The following is a 15,980-nucleotide window of genomic DNA, read 5'->3' as shown; positions in this document are numbered from 1 at the left end:
ACATCATGCTAGGAAGGATTTCTACTGCAAAATCATTTATCTGGACATCTCTGGGTTTGAAGGAATGCTAGAATACACAGGAGAAAAAAAAAAACACACCATTACCAAAAGTAACACACCTCTTCATTTCATAAATATTTCCTAATATAGATCATTGTTTTTCCATTTTTAACCTAATCTTGCAAATCTTGAGCTTTTGCAAATCTTGAGCTTTCTCCACCTCTTATGCAGGAATATATAGTTCTGCAGATTTCAGGGAAAAGAATTTTTATTTTTTCTAAATATGCCCAGGGCTGAACCAGTAGGTGAATGTAATGGAAATGCTACAACATTTTAGTGGCTATAACCCAGAGAATCAACCTATCAAGTCAAAAGGCCGCTGTTTGGCTAAACACATTGACTCTGCAGTGTTTCTAGAAAATGCTAAAATTTCAGAAGTTGAGATTTAAGGAAAAAAAAAAAAACACCTGACTCCGCATTTTCATTCTTCTAAAAGACTTATTTGGCTTACAGTGGAAGAATGTATAATAAATTCTTAGGGTTTGTTTCTCTGTAGTCAGGACTTCTCACCTAATGATATTCTAATGTTGTCACTAGTGTTGTGACTATATGTCACTAGTTACAACATTACAATATCATTAGGTGAGAAGTCCTGACTACAGAGACCTATGTACTAGAAAAGTAAAACAACAACAATATGGCTGCCACCAACATGGGGTCATGCGCTGGAGAGTATCATAAGGATTGTAAAAGAACTAAATTACCCATGTCTTCAAGAACTTTCCAATCTTCGAGCTATAAAACAAATTATAGATATATATCAAAAATTTATGTACATATATGATATAGGTACTAGTATAAATCAATACATTCAGTATTTACATGCCATAAAGAATTATCAGAGGCTAATGTAGGAATAGCTAATCAGAGAATGCTTTAAGAAGAGAATTTGGGACTGGACACAGTGGCTCACGCCTGTAATCCCAGCAGTTTGGGATGCCAAGGTGGGCTGATCATGAGGTCAAAAGATAGAGACCATCCTGGCCAACGTGGTGAAACCCCATTATCTACTGAAAAATACAAAAATTAGCTGGACATGTTTGCTTGCGCCTGTAGTCCCAGCTACTCGGGAGGCTGAAGCAGGAGAACCACTTGAACCTGGGAGGCGGAGGCTGCAGTGAACCGAGATTGCCCCACTGTATTCCAGCTGGGCAACAGAGCAAGACTCTGTCTCAAACAAACAAACAAAAAAAATTGGAATTTTATGCAGATCTTTAAGGAGTGTGTAAAGATTGGCATGGAGGTGGGGCAGTGGTGGAGGAGGTAGGAGCTTACTCATGAAAGCAGAGTAGGAACACAAAATATTAAGAAAACTGACTTAATGGAAGTAAAGGGTTTACACTGTAGAACATAGATAAACTAGCTCAGTTGAAGGGCACTGCAAGCCTAATAAAGAGTTTGAATTTATTTTAATAAAAAACTTAGAAACTTGAGGCTTTTAAACAGGAGAGGGAATGATAAGAATATTGTTTTAGAAAGTTTCTGCCCCTGTTCTTAAGGAAAATGGAGAGAAGACTTTGATGAGAAAGTAAGTAACTTTAATAATTGACATCCCTAGCATTGCTTTAGAAATGAATGGAACCAATCTCCAATCTGATTATTTGACTACTGAGATGTGTATAGTTCAAATTAATCCACCCTAGTTAAAATCTTGTAGCGCATGAAATACCAATGAAGACAAAATTAGCTTCTGCATATGGTCACGTTAGAAAATATCAGTGTACACAAAAAGAGCAGTGTATCATTTTGGAATGTCAGATCTGCAAGTCAGGAAAGAGGCATCTTTGATGTCTAGTGCGGCTCACGTCCACGCTGCATATTGCACACAAAGGACTACTAAGCACACATTTAGTTTTAGTCCTCTTTCTAATTTGAAACAACGCTGAAGCATGAAAAGAATGCCCAATCTACAATAGTAAGACCCAGCAAAACACCAGCTTTAGAGTAAAATGCCTCCCATTGGAGGGTTGGCTAGGTAATTCCTGTTTGGTAAATTGGCCTTCTCTGAGCCATCCCTTCCTAAGTGGGAATGATAACAATATAATAAATAGACATTGTGAGGATTACATGAATTAAATGGCATAGCATACACTGAAAGCAAATCCTCAAACTTGCCCCTGAACCTCCACAAAAGCCACTACCACATGACCAGTTGCTCAAGGCAAAAATGTTGAACTCTTCTTCGATTTTTCCTGTATTCACATGTAGCCCAGCACTATTCATTCTGATTCAACTTTAAAACAATGTGGGTCTATCTACTTTTCCTCATTGTCTCTTTCTAGATTATATGTCATCCTCATTTCTAACTTGAACCTCTGAAACACACTCCCATCAATTTCCCTACTTTGGTCCATTGCATTACCACAATTCATTCTTCATACAGTATTTAGATTGAATTTTTAAATTATAAATATGTTCATCTGTATTTTTACTTGAAACTCCTCTATTAGCTCCATATCTTTTTTGAACAAAATGCAAACTACTTTGGTCTCCAAGACACAACCTGACCTCTGTCTGCCTCTCCCACTTTTCAAGTTTTTCTTACTCCACCGTCTTGGTTCAACCCCATTGGCTTTTCATGGTTTCTCAAACAATTCAGCCTTGTTCCCCACTCAGGACCTTTTTACTAAGATTCCGTCTGCCTGCATTGTGTATCCTTTGATTTTTGCATGGTTGTTTTTCCTTTTAATTCTGGGCTTACTTTAAATTTTACCTTCTTAGTTCTTTTTGATTACCTAGCCAAAAATATCTTTAGTCATATTTAATACAATTCCCATATTCAATTTTCATCATAGTACTTATCACTATTTGTTATTTTTTCTCATACAATAAAGTGCATGTTTTCCTACTGCCTGTCTCACCTCAGTGGAAGGTTAATTTCCGTGGAGTAGAGACTTGTCTTCCTTATTCAGTAGTATTCACCTAGAACAGTACTCATGGAATATTTGTTAAATGCATGAATGAATGAATGAATGAATGAGTGCTCACATAGTCAGAAGCAGGTTGAAAATCCATTAAGTCAAGGCCATAAACTTACTAAGGACCCATAGGATGTCATACTCACTAATTGATCCCTAGCACCTAGTAGAAACCCATGCACATAGCAAGAATTTTATCAATTTTTGGAATGATGTTTTCCAGTTTGTAGTTATTTTCATAGAAGTTTTTTACAAAGAGCTGTGAAGAACAGTTATTTAAAGATCATCTCACTGTCTCTTTGCTCTCTTTGCATGTTTTTTTGAGGGGGATGGGGGTGGGTGGTGAAGTCAGGGAGATTTCCCTATTTCTTTCTCTTTGTCTATTATTATCAGTAGCAGCCCTGTTTTATGTTTGACCAAACAATGCCCTCTGCTGTATGTGCCTAAAATAACATGATTGCCTTGAAAATTTCTGCACAATTGGATGCCTAGTTGTTTTCATGATTTGCTTCTTCCTACCTACATGTACTCTAGAACTAGGGAGGACTGGCTTAGCTTTCAGGTCACTGCACTGGATCAGACCACTTTATAACAGAGAAAAGAACTCCTATAGTCAGCAAATGCCTTTTAAAATGGAAGGGCTTCTAGATTACCACATGCCAGCTACAGGGACTCATTCGAACCATTTATTTAAAAATCTGTGGGTGGAAAAGATCTTCTAATTCGACTGTCACAATCTAAAGCAACGAGATGGACTAGGCAAGAGACTGGGGAAGGCTGTGGCGGCTCCAAACTTTGTCTTAGCAATAAAAATTCAAATCTACTTCATGCTAAAAAAATCTGACCTAGGAATACAGTCACAGCTTGGCAGAGCTAAAAATAAAATTAATTTGTTTTTTTCCTGCTTGTTTACTCTCTCTTGACACTTGAGACATAAGTATACCTGGCATGAGGTTTCTGGCTGTTTATGAATCTGTTTGATCTTACTTTTTGAGATTATGAAAATATAAAATATAGATGAACAACTTTTTCTTAAATTATAAGGTGGGATTTGAGGTGTTTGATAGCAATTTGCTTTAGTGAAATGTATAACCAAAGAAAAATATTTAAAATCTCAAGCTCCATGTGCCGCAAGATATTTCAGTCTTCAGTAATGAAATCAGCATGCCCCAATGATTAGAAATATGCCTGTTTGTAACAATGCCTATATTCTCCTTCCTGCTAATATTTTAAGTCTGGAGCCCCACCAATGTATGAAACTGTTGCCTCCTTTTTTTTTTTTTTTTTTTTGCCCTTTTTTCCCTTTTTTCTTCAAATTCAAGGGCCATTTAATGATTAATATATGTTATTCTTTATCTCCACAAGTGGTCTTTCTTTTCATATCTTTCCTGTAGGCGATTTCAAAGTAACATTTTGCAGTCAGTGTAACAACACACGGGAGCCTAGACAATCACAGTGCAAGACAGCATAGCCCACAGTGCCTACAGAATTAAGCCTAAATCCCATACAGCCTCTACCCACTAGATGCCAGTAGCAACCTCAGTTGTGATAATCTACAGTGTCTCCAGAACTTGCCAAATGTCCCCTGGGGGTGCAAAATTGTCCTCTTTGCAAACCACTGCCTTCGTGTGACATGTAAGCCCCTCAACAGTGCTGTGCCATCCTGCTTTCCCAGTCCTGTCTCCCACTGTTCTTAACACAGTCGAGGCTGCAGTCTCTTCCAGACTCTTAAAAATACTCCCTCTACTTTTCCGCTTTGAGGACTTGCTCCTTCTTTCTTAAGATTGAAATTACCTACTCTGATTTTTTTTTATATCAAAATTTTACCCAACCGAGCCAATTTTACACTGGCTGTTTTTTCTAGGCTGTCATCAGCCTTATTGATCAGTATAAATCCATCCTTCCCCTAAAGTGTCTGTAAAGCCAAGACTATAACACTTACCATACCTGTGTTTGAATGTAAATGTTTGGGAATGTGTTCAACTTATTTAATCATAAGCTTTCTCAAAGACAGATACTGGATGATATGTAGGCATTCAATAAATATTAGCTTGAATTACTTAAACATGTCACAAATTTTAATTTATAGCAGCCAAATTGATAAATTAATTTTATAAAAACATAATGCATTGAAGTCCATTGCTAAGACTTATATGTGAACCAAAAAGATAGAAAAGGTATAAAACTTAGTTTAAATGGTAAAGAGAGCGCTTAATAATTACTCCTTGCCACCCTCCCCCATATAAACACATGAAAACTTATATTAAGACTGTAAAGAAGCAAATTACCAAAAATCAGCATGTAAATAGGAGATTGAAAATGATGTTTTAGGGTAAAAATCTATCCTTAGCAGCAGTAACCTGTATCCTAAATACTACATCCAGAGTATCTTGTATGTTACGTATGCTCAATATAGGAATGAATGTATGGCCTCAAGAAAAGGTTGACTGTTGCAGATTTCTAGCTGTTTATGCAACTAAGCAGACACTAATAGTACATAAAGACTTAAAAATCAGAGACACAAATTTTTGTAGTACCCATCTGTGAATCTGCCTGGGGATTGAGTATTGTGATTCTAGACTCTATTATTGTGAAGATAAATGAGTTCATGTAGAGAGAAAATTTTAGAATAGTATCTTGTACATAATCAGTACTGTAAGCGTATTTGTTGTTGTCTTCATTGTTTCTGTTATTTGTCTGGTACTGACGACAGTTAAAGTTCATATATGGAGAATGATGGATACATAGACTATAATAACACTAAAACAATTTGAATTGTACAATTAAGTTCTCTTAGTTTTATTTTTCATCAATAACCTTATTTGATTATTATTTGCCTTTCCATGAAATTGTACAGCACTATTATGGGTTCCTAAGAAGTTATTAATGGGTTTCAAATCATTTGTGAACCTCCTGAAATTATATGCAGATTTTTGTTTAAATGTGATTGTATCTTTTTATAGAAAGATTATTCATTAGTCTTAACATCATACTCTCAAAGAGATTTATGACTCTAAAAACGTTTAAGTTCCACACAAAATAACTGATAGGCTGAAGTGCTTGAAAGGTCTGTTAGAGTTCTAGCTATAAATTAGTGAATTGGCATTCTGTATCAATTTCTTACATGAATAACCATTGGGAAGGGTCCTGGGATGCAATCTACCCTGGGGACGGCAATCTTTGCCAAACAAACGTGGGTACGCAGGTGACATTTTGTCATTCCATGTCATTTCTTCAAGGAATTCGTGGCAATGTGTGAATCACGATGCAGAATGATAAAATAAGGTCCTGTGCTTCCTCAACAGAGCAGAAATGGGACCTCCTCTGTTCCAGAATCTTCTTTCATTCTGCTGTAGTTAATTCCTCAAAGGAAAATGTAGTAATGCTTTAATTAGTACATTAATGTTTATCTCTTAGGGTGTTTTGGGTGACCGTGCCTGATGCCAAAGGAGAAAGCACTGTACTTATGAATATTAGTGGAAAAACAATCATATAAAAGAAATAAGAAAAAATAATTTTCCATTAAAACAAATGTAACCAAAACCCCAGTAAGGATCCTCCCATAATAAACAAATCTGTTGAAGAGAGGGTAAACTGCAGAAACTGGTCACATGTTTTAGCCTCTCAGGATGCACAATAGGCTGATTCGCTCTAGACTTGCAGTTTGAAAAATATTGGGGAGAGAAAGCATATAAAAAAGGCTCAGTATTTCAAATTATGTTTAATCAAAATATGTAGCAAATTATTTCCATATATATTTTTTTCATCTAGGTTAATGACAAAGCAAGTAACTAAAGAAGTGCCTTTGAAAAAAGACCTAAAAAGCTCATCTGAAATGTAAGTCCTTGGCAAGGCTGGCAGAGAAGGATGTGATTTCAGAAAGTTGGTAATCCTTGCTTCCCAGGCTTCCTTTAGATGGATGACTGGCTGGGAGGAGCTCATAGTCATTAACCCCCAACTTCTCATTAATCCTTAGAAAATGCCCTGTGCTAAGGTCACCAACACCATTGTAGGCTGAAAACAAACAAACCAACAGTAGCACCCACAAGGCATATGGATTTTTATAATGAGAAATGCAATTTAAATTACCATGCAAGGCAATCCGAAGAGAATAAATATCATGTACATAGAGTCATTCAGATTTTAAAATCACCTTCCAATGTTTTACCAAGTACTTACTTCCTTGTTCATTATTAAACACTACAAAGCCCTAATTTCCTAGAGAGTAGCCAAAAACATATTTATAACCCCAGGCAAAGCACTAAAGATGTCTGGGATTCATTTTATAGTAGAGTGCAGGGAAAGAGAATCTCTGAAGTCATTTCAGCTATAATAATAATACATGATTCTAGGTATACTCTCTAACACTTTACCTACCAGGAAACTCCAATTCAGTAACTTGCCATCATTGATCATTTGTAACAGAGTACTGAGACAAGCCCAGTATAAACAACAGTCATAAACCAATGCCAACATGCTCTACCAAGGGAGTGTGTATGATTGCGTAGATCGTTGTAAGTAGTCTGGGTGTTCAGAGAGAACCAGTGAGGTTTGAGCAATCAGTAAAAGGTATGTGGACACTGGATCTAGGAGATATGTAGATTTGAATAAGCAAAAGGTGTAGCATTTCAAGAGAGAGAGAAAAAAAACAGGCACTTTCCTTCAGTCATATTTTTTGAGTGCCTACTAAGTTTCCAGCACAATGCTCAGTTCTTGACAGGGCTAAGTGTCTCTCATCAAGATTCTCACAGTGCAGTATGATTCACAAGTGAGTAAGCCAGGAATTATAATGCAGCAGAAAGTACTAGAGGAGTTCTATTCCCTTTCTTTAGAATGAGGTATTACAGCAGCACACAATAAGGAACATACAATAACAGAGAGAAGAAAGAGAGAAAAAAAGGAAAGAACCAGGCATGGTGGCACGTGCCTGTAGTCCCAGCTACTTGGGAGGCTGAAGCAGAAGGCTCACTTGAGTCTAGGAGTTTGAGCCCAGCCTGTGCAATACAGCAAGACCCTATATCTAAATAAGAAAAGAGAAAGAGTTTGTTTGAAAATAGGCACAAGTTGGGTAGGGAATATATGAAATTTAATATGACATAGGCAGTGAAGTAGCAAGTAGAGTAAGTAAAATAGCACAAGATTATAAAAAATAGACAAGACATTTAGATTCGATATTAACTCATGGGATAGACTGTAGGAACTTGAGTTTTCTTTCTGATATGTGAGCAGAACTAGAAAGGTAATGGAGATATACACAAAACTCTAAGATGAATGGTTTGGAAAATATTGCCCACTGGCAAAACTGGAAGGAAAAAGGACAGTGGGAAGAGTATTTAAGGAAAAGCAAGTCTGCAGTGGTATGGAATATGAATAGGACAGAGTGAAATAGAGTATTTCAGTAATCAAGTTACAAAATAATGATGGCCTGGGTTAGGCTTTGACTTTTACCTAAAATATAAGCTGAAATAACATCACGAGTTCCCTATTTTTGCTCTGGAAACCCTAAAATGTAATACTCTTTATATATATTTACCAGATCCCAGGATTCCTGACCTGTCATTGCTTGCTCTGATTTCTGTATATATTTTATAGCCCCTACAGCGTTGGAGTAAGTCCTGCAAATCTAGTGGCTCCCACTGAATATCTCAGAGCCACTGCTTTCCAGTTTTCAGCATGACTTAAGAGTTTAATAAATTCACCAAAGTGACCCACAAAAACCTGATAAGGAAACTCTCTTTAATTGAGTCTGTGTTTATGAGATCTGAGCAAGGGGAGGAAACAGAGTAGACTCTTTCTGTGATTTCCAGGCAACGTCATTTAATCAAAATGCAGATAGGAGGGATGGCCTCCTAATTGGAAATGGAAACTGGTTTAAAGTAACCTCAACACTGTTAACATTGCATAATGAGGCAACCTTGGTGATGACATGTCAGATAATGGAAATGACTGGAATCAGTGATTTTTTTGTTGTTGTTTCTTCCTAATGACTGCAAAAGAGGGAATTATTCACCAAATACAGACATTTGAAAATTGGATTCGTAGTTATTTACTAAAGGCAGTCTTCATTTTGTTCCATGCTGTGTTAACCATAGGTTGTGAATATTGGAACCAAGTTTTCTTTTTTGCACCATTCCTATATTTGCTCTCAGTTACCATGGAACCTTGCAAAACTAGGATTCAATTCCAAAATGAATGAGCTTCAGTTAACACAGTACCATGGAAAGTAAAAAAAAAAACTCCCTGTATTTTTCTGTATTCACTTTGGCTGCAATGCATCATTTGCAAAAATATTTCATGGGAAAAAAAATAGAGCTATACATTAAAAGCAATAAGGAACTGGGTCCTTATGGTATCATAATGGGAAAAGAAAGTAGGGAAGCCTGTGCATGCTCCTATTTAAACCATTATTAACTATGTTTCCTTGATTTGGATGGTGAAAATTACTTTAGTTACTTTTCCACCATGTCTTTATTCTCGAAAGGATACATTTTTAAAAGAATAATCCAATTGAAAAAGCACAGGGCTGACAGTCAGATTCTAATATGGATATGAGAGATGTTGGGTGACAATAATGCAAGTTATTTATTAATTTCTGTATGTTTTGAGCCCGAGTCTTGCTCCGTTGCCCAGGCCAGAGTGCAGTGGCACGATCTCGGCTCACTGCAACCTCCGCCTCCCAGGTTCAAGCAATTCTTCAGCCTCAGCCTCCCAAGTAGCTGAGATTACAGATGTGCACCACCACTCCCAGCTAATTTTTTGTATTTTTAGTAGAGACAGGGTTTCACCATGTTATCCAGGATGGTCTCTATCTCCTGACCTCCTGATTTGCTCGCCTCAGCCTCCCAGCGTGCTGAGATTACAGGTGTGAGCCACCATGCCAGCCCAATAATGCAAGTTAATTAAACTTTCTGTACCCATCTGTAAAGTGAAGACAGAATATGTGTTCTTTCTATGCCAAAGGCATACCAGAAAAATAAAGTTTAATAAGAAATCAGTGTATGCAAAGTAAAATCCATAAAATTAGGGTAAATTAGGATGTAGCTATCATTCCTGCACTCCTTAGTCCTATTTTTTAAGCTGTACCTGACATGTGAGCAGAACTAGAAGAAGGATGGAGATATAAGCAAAACTCTAAGATGAATGGTTTGGAAAGTACTGCCCATAGGCAAAATCGGGCTCACCACCCCAGTTTTTGTAAGTAAAGTTTTATTAGAAGACTTCCACACTCATGAATGTAATCATTGTCCATGGCTGCTTTTACATTGAAGGGCAGAACCGAGTGGTTGTGGTAGACTATGTGGCTTGCAAAGCCTAAAATATTTACCACCCGATCCCCTATAAAATGTCTGCTATAGCATCAATCCGACTTTTCTTACCTACTGTCTTCGATCCCAGGATGACCTGTGAGGACATGGAAGACAAGTATGAAAACTTCTATTTGTAATTAACTTTCATCTAAAAACTTGTAAAGAAATTCAGCTTCACTAATTTGGCAATACTGCTATGCCTCATATAACTTATGGAGGGAATCCTGGGTAAAAGTGGGAGTTCCAAAACAGAGGGCTTGCCTGTGGCACCATTACTTGATCACACTTTCAGTACCCTGTGACATACTGCAGGGGGATAATTGGCTTTAGAGATTACATTACTTAGTTTAACTGAACTGGCACTCACAAAATGGACACAGTAGCTTAAGGTTCTTCCAAAGATAACACAGAATCAATTTTCTTTTGTTTTTGTTTTTGCCTTTCTTGAGAATCAATATTCTAATAATAAGGCAAGTATAAGCACACAACAAAAAAAGATTGAGCTATCATTTTTATCTTCGATATGAGCTCTTTGAAACCACAAAATTATTATTTAAATAAGTGTTTATTCTGATTAAACCTGTACACCTATGTATGCATGTGGGCACGTGTGTGTGTGTGTGTGTGTGTGTGTGTGTGTGAATAGTAACTATCACTTTTGCCAGCAATCATGTCCTATCAGACTCTTGTCCTAGCTGCAGTCTCGCTTTCTCTTCTTAATAACCTAGTAATACATTTGCCATGTATCAATCAACATCTCTGATTGATATCTGGAGTTTTTATTTTTTTGCTTTTTCTCTTCACCTCACCCCTTTTCTCCAGCCAGCAACACTAGGCATATTGCTGCACAAACTCACTGCTTCATTTAGCCCTGAAATTGAGAATTACATTTCCACATGTCTCTTCAGATCCAAGAAGAATGACTTGGCAACAGGATTGTAAGAGACTTGCAAACTTCTCCTTGCTTCCTTCCCTTTTTCTTGACTGAAAGTGTCTTCTGCTCACATTCATTAGAAAGAGGAGTTAGTATCTATTGGGTTTTAGCCTTAAAACCTATCAATATAGGATTCAAGTTAAGAATAATGGAGTTGGAAATTTTAATTATAAAAAGGACCCTGGGGAATTAGGTAAAGCCTCAGCTTCCTCATTTACTATATTAAAGATCTCTCTTTTTTCCTAACCTATAAAATGTGTATGGTAGTATGTCTTTCCTTTCACATTGTTGTCAGGATAACTTGAGATAGTTTGTGAATTGTAAGATAATTTTAAATTATAAGTATTAGATAGACTTTGGGGATCAATCATTTTTAAACTTTGAAGTCATACTAAAACCAAAACAAATCAGAAAAGTGAGGGGAGGGAAGGAGACCGAGAGATCAAAGAACATGGTGTGCTTTCCATATGACAGGCACTAACTTACATACACAGTTTTATTTAATCCTCCCAACAACCCCATGAAGTAAGAACATTATTCCTGTTATACAGATGAGGAGCCAGATGCTCTGTAAGTATGTCACTTAACCCAAATCATACAATTAGCTGTCCAAATACACTTCCTTTTAGACATTGTACTGTGTAGACATATCTTCTGCTAGCTATGTAAATTTGGGTAAGTGACTTTTTAAATTTTTTAACAGACAGAGTCTTGCTCTGTTACTCAGCCTGGAGTACAGTGGTGCAATCATAGCTCACTGTAACCTTGAACTTTTGGGCTCAAGTGATCCTCCTACCTCAGCCTCCCTCCAGAGTAGCTGGGACTACAGGTGCATGCTACCACACCTGGCTGCTTTTAAAATATTTTAATAGAGATGGGGTCTTGCTTCGTTGTCCAGGCTCAATGACATATTCTTTTGGCAACTTGTTTTCCTCATTTCTAAAGGGATGAAGACGAATGCTACTACTGTGATGTACTAGCTGTAGTATCACATCTAATCCTAGCCAAGCTTCATGGCTTAGAAGTGCTCCTATCAATTTTGTCTTTGAGCAACCAAGACAGAGCACTTAAGTACCATGTTTAAGACTTTACAGCCACTCTGTGGTGGGGCCTGAACTTGAACTACCAGCTCCAGATTCATTTTCCTTCCACATGCTATCTGTCATTGAGTTTTGTAGGGTATACTAGAAAACATAAGTAAAAGTACATAACAAAATATATGTTGCACAGTAGGTACTCAGTATGTAGTATGTTTTATCTTTCCTAAGTAAATTCCTACTTTCTCCTGGAATATGGTCAGCACAGTGATTTTATGCTCTGGGAGGAAAATAACTCAGGAGAAATATCAGTCTGGGTTGAATAAATAAAGAGAAGGCCACAGTTGGATATGAACATGGGTTATGATATATAGACTACAAACTTTCAAGTGACAGCCAAGAGTTCCTTCTTACCAACGTGTGTTATCTTGGTAAACTTCACTCCCAATTCTTTCATTTTTGAAGAAAAACATTTCCAGCTAATAACACAATTACACTTAAGTATCAGAGCCCATTTGAGTATTATTGCATTTGTTAAATCTAACTAAGTCCAAATTACTTCCTCAATGCTAATAAGAGAAAGAGAGGGAGGAAGAGGAGGAGGAGGAGGCGAGAACTGAGGGGGGAATAGTTTGGGAGGGTTAAAGGAAGAAAAGAAGACACACAGAGTGCTAGAGAGAAAAACAGAGAGATATCAATGCTGCATATAGCCTCAAGTCCAATAAATGTCAGTTAAACTTACTGCTCACAGTTTCTATGGAAACCCCTTAAGTTAGGAGTGGAACACAGACATTTTTTGGACTGCAATTCACAAGCTGTTTATTTAATTATGATGAAACATGAGACTGTTAGGGACAATACCATTATCATACTGATGGCATTTAGGATTCAACAAAATAGGTATGGCAAAATAAAAAGTTGATTTCTTTTCTAAATTGTTAACTTCATGTGCATTGCATGTGAATAAAATGCATCTTGTTTTTTTATAGGACTTCACACATTATTTCCTTCAGGCGAACCCCAAATTAGCCAAATGACATTCATGACAAAGGAATTCTTCAGAGGCCTTGTGCCAATTATACCCCCACATGCCCAGTGAACAAAACCAAGGTCCCAGTATATTTTCAGTTAAACCCAAGATAGCACCAAAGTGCAGCATAGCTGGAAAAGCAAGCACATTATTGCCCCATAGATCATTTGTGAGCAATGAATAGGTCTCTCTGGTGTTCTTCTGGTTTATAGGCATTTGAATATAAAAATGAAGAAAACAGTTCAGATTAGCTTTTGCCTTCCAAAATAAGCAACTACTTTTAGGGCATTATTCCTGGTGGTCTGAAGAAACATGATTTGAAGCCATCACTGTTCTGTCTCTGATGGTTGAACATCACTTGCTTAGGTATTACTTTGGCCGCAGGAAACCATCTAATTGATGGACTCATTTCTACCTTTGTTCTTTCACTAGACAAACATGTAGTTTTCCACTCATTATGTGTCAGGCACTGTATGAGGGACAGGGGAGGCAAGAAGGCTAAACCCCAGTTCCTGCCTTAATAATGAAGTTTTTGGAAGGAAGTGCATTAATTTTGCCAATAAATATAAAGGGCCAACTATGGCTCATAGGTGCTAAGTAGATAAATAGGTTTAGAATCCTGCCTTCAAGGAGATTACAGTTTAGTGAAGATACAATAAATCATAGAGCAAAGAGTCAGTGTTCCTGCCTCCTGCTGCCTCCTCATCTTATCTCTCTGCAGGTAGAACTACCACTCATGGAAACTGTGCTACAGTAGGTAAATGTATTTATGTGTATGGCATGGTTTGCTAGTGGATGGTGGTGTGAAGAGGAAGCTTCAGAAATTTTCCATTGGAGAACCACATTTCCAGTTCTGTTCATCAGCCACCAATACCCTCATAAAATATTTAGCCCATAAAATATGACTGAATGAGGAAGCACTCACAAGATAAGTGAATCCCAAGGAAAGTCATCTCTGGAGTCAAGCAGGGAACATGAGGCTGTTTCTAAACTGGCAAAGAGAAACACAAGAAATTTGCAAATATGACTCAGTGGATATGTCTTTTCTACTATACTGCAGCTTATTTTTTGAAATTCAGTAGTGGTTTGCAGTAGCTGGACTTCCCACAAATTGCTCGTGTTAGCAAAGCCAGTCGTTGCTGTTATCAGATTTGACAGTGTATAATGAGTCACTTCACATTAGCTGCAGTTGTAGTGTTCAGCATATTGTGGGAAAGATTTAGCATGAATCATCACCCACCTAGCTCTCCACTGGGGTCTCTATGCTGTAAATAGGCAGTGTGTTTGCCAATCTAAAAAAAAAAAATAAGAGAGAGAAAAGAAAGCATCCATTAGAATAATTCAGCACATTTCTTGATCTGTCACCACTAAAACCACCACTACAGACACCACTGGTGACATTTATTGAATTGCCACTGTATTTTAACACTATCCTGGGCAGAAAGCCAAAGCAACTCTCCTAACTACTCTTTTGAACAATGCATTTTTTAATGCCAATAAAAAAATACATTTGGATTCAGAAGAAATGTAGTGTATACTTGGTTCTGACTTATTAGATACATGACCTTAAGTAAGTCACGTTTTCTCTCTGATCTAGTGTCCTGATAAGAACCACCTCATAAGATTAAATCAGATAATGCATTATGGTGATGGATAGGAAACAGTTAAATAGAAAACTCAATTACTAAAGTCAAATGGGATGTTAAGAGTTTGACATAGGCATCTGTCGCAAACTCTATTTGATATTGCCCCCTCCCCTCACCACCACATCCCCAAACAAAAAAGATATAAAATCTTTCTTCTCCCTACACATCTTTCATCCCGCCCCACTACTCCTTTGGCCCTGGGAGAATAAAAGTTAGAATCTGAGACTGAGGGCCACACACAGTACTTAAAGCAAAGAGATCCTAAGAGCTAGAGCTCACATTTTACAAAGTATAACGAAGTAAAAGAAACTTTCTGTAATTCCAACAAATACAGGTCTTCCAACCTTGGAAATACAGTTGGTACAGACTGTACAAAGAGGAGACCTGGAGCAACTGTGGATAGAAAGATCCCTCACAATTAATAATCAAGATCAAGGGACTGACATGGATATTGAAATCACCAAGAAGTCTATCCAGGGTAAGTATGGAGAGAACAACAGGGAGGCAGATGTTAAAATCTTCAAGGATTTTATGAAGGAGTGAAGCCCGGGCAATGGCTGACTCCCAACAAGTTGTTAGCAGGTGGTATAATCTGACGGTATAAGCTTCACAGCTGGGAATTTTACTGTATTAGATGATTTTGTTTGGAACAGACAGTATAAATAAAAGTGCTTTTCTATATATATATAGAATATATGTATTGAATATAGCAATATATCACAAATGGCATTATTATTGCAAGTAAACTGAATGGATCAAAATTTATTTTAGAGATAATCTGTGGATTTTCTGTCCATAGGCTTAAAATAAATATATAACTCGGCTGGGCACAGTGGATCACACCTGTAATCATAGCACTTTGGTAGGCCAAGGCGGGTGGATCACCTGAGGTCAGGAGTTCGAGACCAGCCTGGCCAACATGGCAAAACCCTGTCTCCACTAAAAATGCAAAAATCAGCCAGCATGGTGCCGCACGCCTGTAGTCCCAGCTACTCAGGAGGCTGAGGCAGGAGAATTGCTTGGACCTGGTAGGTGGAGGTGGCAGTGA

The 15,980-nt window shown here is 37.4% G+C and overlaps 1 protein-coding gene across 25 annotated transcripts in view; it reads right to left on the bottom strand.

The window, feature by feature from the left end:
• Nucleotides 1–15,980, bottom strand: part of LRRC4C (leucine rich repeat containing 4C) — a 1,360,095-nt gene that overhangs the window by 9,924 nt on the left and 1,334,191 nt on the right. For 14 of the 25 annotated variants that reach the window (XM_064365013.1, XM_012452372.3, XM_021665515.2 and 11 more), the window contains 2 exons: nucleotides 14,527–14,578; nucleotides 14,212–14,277 (listed from right to left, as the gene is read on the bottom strand). The exons of 3 other annotated variants lie outside the window; for them this stretch is intronic. The gene's annotated coding sequence lies outside the window, so the exon portion shown is untranslated. Of the gene's footprint in view, nucleotides 1–10,354; nucleotides 10,380–14,211; nucleotides 14,278–14,526; nucleotides 14,579–15,980 lie in introns of all 25 variants that reach the window. 8 more of the 25 variants (XM_064365016.1, XM_064365019.1, XM_012452378.3 and 5 more) reach the window with 3 other exon arrangements.

The sequence above is a fragment of the Aotus nancymaae genome, unplaced genomic scaffold, assembly GCF_030222135.1.
Source record: "Aotus nancymaae isolate 86718 unplaced genomic scaffold, 86718_ANA_hifiasm-v0.15.2.pri h1tg000059l, whole genome shotgun sequence".
Classification (NCBI taxonomy): Eukaryota; Metazoa; Chordata; class Mammalia; order Primates; family Aotidae; genus Aotus; species Aotus nancymaae.
The sequence above is the reverse complement of the archived record's forward strand: the minus strand, read 5'-3'. Positions and strand labels throughout refer to the sequence as shown.